Source organism: Artibeus jamaicensis, unplaced genomic scaffold (assembly GCF_021234435.1).
Source record: "Artibeus jamaicensis isolate MK-2021 breed Jamaican fruit bat unplaced genomic scaffold, CSHL_Jam_final scaffold_461, whole genome shotgun sequence".
Taxonomy (NCBI): Eukaryota; Metazoa; Chordata; class Mammalia; order Chiroptera; family Phyllostomidae; genus Artibeus; species Artibeus jamaicensis.
Genome location: NW_026522045.1, coordinates 6333427 through 6336639, shown reverse-complemented (window position 1 = coordinate 6336639; position 3213 = coordinate 6333427). Strand labels below are relative to the sequence as shown.

Below are 3213 nucleotides of genomic sequence, written 5' to 3'. Positions count from 1 at the left end.
TGATGCATGAGTGGATGCATTGTCTTGATGAAGCTGCCAATCACCAGTTGCCCATAGCTGTGACCTTCTGAATCATTCAAAAATAGTTTTCATGGGGGAATATTCAAGCTTAACATAAAATCTGATGCAGATTTATTGCTCTACACACTCTGTCATTTTGAATGTGATAGACACACAGTACATGTGCTCACTCAATGGCACCTACCACCCCCACTGACTAATACAGTGAAGTTGTCATTGTTCATCCATGAGCATTCCAGTCCACTATGCTTGGCTGCCAGGTTACATCACTGTTGCACAAATCATTCTTATTATGTTAACAATGGTTGGACTTTTTCTGGAGAAAAAAGGACTGGACTTTTTCTTATTTATATTATATATTATGAAATAATATATATAAAGAAAAATTTTCTTTTTCTTTTTCTTATATCTGTATGAGGCAATGAGTGTGAATTAAACTTATCGTGGTAATCATTTCACAGTTTGTAGAAGTCTAATCATGTGCTGTATACCTTAAACATAGTGAATTACCTCTCAGTAAATCTGGAAACAAAATTTTGTTTTAAAAAAAGAAAAAATTGAAAACATTTTCTTCCCTTTTTCCAACAGAAATTATTAGTGTCAAATACTACACATTTGTGTTTTCTTTAAAACAGACACAAAACAAGTAAATTAAATTTAAAGTACATCTTCATTAGCATGCTCTGAGGTTATCTACCTCAATAGATAAGGCAGAACTATCGTTTCTGTACTTGTAAATTTTATACTTTGAATTAATAGTTTGTTTTAAAAGACAAAAGTAAAAATGTATGTGAATGTTCAATACTCATACATGCTACAACATGAATAAACCTTGAAAACATTATGCTGTATGAAAGAAGCCAAATACAAGAGAACATATATTGTATGATTCCTTTTATATGAGATATCTAGAATAAGCAAACCCATAGAGAGATAAAATAGATCAGTGTTTACCAGATGCTGGGGGGAGGAAGGAATGAAAACACCAGTATATGCTAATGGGCATAGAGTTTCTTTATAGGATTATGAAAGTGCCCTGGAAGTAGTTAACTGTGATGTTTTCAGAACTCTGTTAATATACTAAAACCACTGAATTGTACACTTTGAAGGTGTACAATTTTGAGGGTGAAATTTGTGGTATATGAATTACCCTTCAATGAAGCTATTTAAAAAAGAAATAGTAGCCTAAGCTTATGATTCAGAGATACAGAGGTAAATACCAGAAGTAACTCAAAACATTTCATTGTAGTTGTCTCTAGAGAATGGGAATCTGGAATGGCAAGGCAGACCAGTTACTCTTTTTCTTTTGATTTTAGTTATTTTATTTTTAGAGAGGGGAAGAAAGGGAAAAAGAGGGAGAAAAACATTGATGTGTGAGAGAATGCTTATCCCACGTAAGCCTGGTTGATTTCTCCAGCTTCAAGTTCCAGAGATAATGTGAGATTTATGCATAATTTCACATCCTGACAACAGGAATTTAAAGTGTCTCCACTACCTTCATAAACTCACTGAACAGTTATTTTGATTGCTTGGTATTTATTTCTCTACTTTTAAAAGTCTTTTATTATTATTCATTTTATGACAAAAGTAATTTTTTATGTAAAAATATGCAGATGAGAGACAGTATAATTTCCTCCACTGTCTTTTGCTCTACTGTTCCATAGTTTTCCCTGTGCATGGATGTATTATGTAACATTGTTTTTCAAAAAATGGGCTGATGCTGTATATGCAGTTCTGAAAAAACTGTTTATTATTATTTTTACAAAGTGCCATGAACACCTCTTCCATGCACATGGGTGAAAATCCCCTACTGAAACTGAGAACACTGTATAGTTGGATCAAATGGCTGCTGGTAACAAGGGAGACACCTAAAGCAAAGTATCAGCTTAAGGTTAGAGCACATCTCCTGGCAAATGACCACCAGGAAAGTAGGGGTGGAATATACTCATCAGAGAAGTAAGATTTAAAGGACAAATGCATTAAACCTATGGAATATCTTCTAAGTATGTCTGTCCCCTTCCTCCCAACCTCACTCCTGATACCACTTTGATACCACTTTGGTCCCTTGGGAAAAATGGATCCTGTACATCTCTTTGTGTGCGATGAAGACCACTTGATTTCTGTTTTTTCCGTAGTTCTTCCTGAGCCCTTTACACACCTCCACATTCTCTCACCATCTCCTCACCGCCTAGGTACCTTTCCTGTAAGTTTTCCTGGTAGTGCTTGGGAGAATCATCTGTCCTCCTTTTTTTTTTTTTTTTTGCTTTGCTTTCTGGGGCGCACAATCTTCAGCCTGGCACTTTTCAATAGCCCGTGGGTGGCTCTCTGGCTTGGCCTCAGGTTCTGGCTTGCTCTCAGTGTGTGGTTTTCCCTCACTTTCAGACTTGCCCTTCTTTTCTTGTTTTCTTACATCATCTGGCTATCCCTCATCCTGGCGCCTCCCCTTGTGCCATAGCTTCCCCTCCATTTTTGGCTTTTCTTTCTCATCTGAGTTTCCTGCATATTCTGTATGTGTTTCATCTTCTGGCTTTACCTCATTTTCCAGCTTTCTTTCTTTTTCATTGTAGAGTTTTTCCATGTTGAGATGTCCCCTCCCTTGCCTGTCCTAGGAGGCAAAGGGGAGACAAAGGAGACTGAAGACTCAGGCGATGGAATACAGGTCCTGACAGTACTTGCCTTTATGATGTAGAGTTTTCCTCACCAGATCCCAAATTCCAGGTGCACTCCCACCTGTATGCATTTTTCCTTTCCTTCCTCTTTACACATGTTTTCATAAGCCAACCCTGAAGAAACTTCCACAGGTGTTTCTCTCGGCATTTAAGTGGAGTGCATTGAGAAGTGTGTAAGAACAGATGTGTCCCTACACTTTGCTCTGGCCTTGGCTATACCCATACGATTTTAACTGGGTAGCCTCAACTTATACTGACCTGCAAGTATCCTGGCTTGTTTCTTTTTTTTTTTTACTTGCCCGCAATTGTAAGGCTTACAGAATAACAGACATAACAGCAATAACCATTTTTCAGATTTCAGGGTTACTCCTTAACAGGCTTCACAGATGCCACATCTCTATCTCTCATTTCCTTGTTCTCCCCAACTATCCTCACCAGCCATAAAGCACCACCTTCCCTTAGGGTCCTACAGAGTTAATGTATTCTGAGACTTCAAAAGGAAAGCTTGGAGGAAGGGTGTCAT

General features: G+C 37.7%; 1 pseudogene; it reads right to left on the bottom strand.

Moving 5' to 3' along the window:
* Nucleotides 1-2006: 2006 nt before the first annotated feature.
* On the bottom strand, nt 2007-2599 carry LOC119046115 (transcription elongation factor A protein-like 5; annotated as a pseudogene).
* Between the last annotated feature and the right edge of the window lie 614 nt (nt 2600-3213).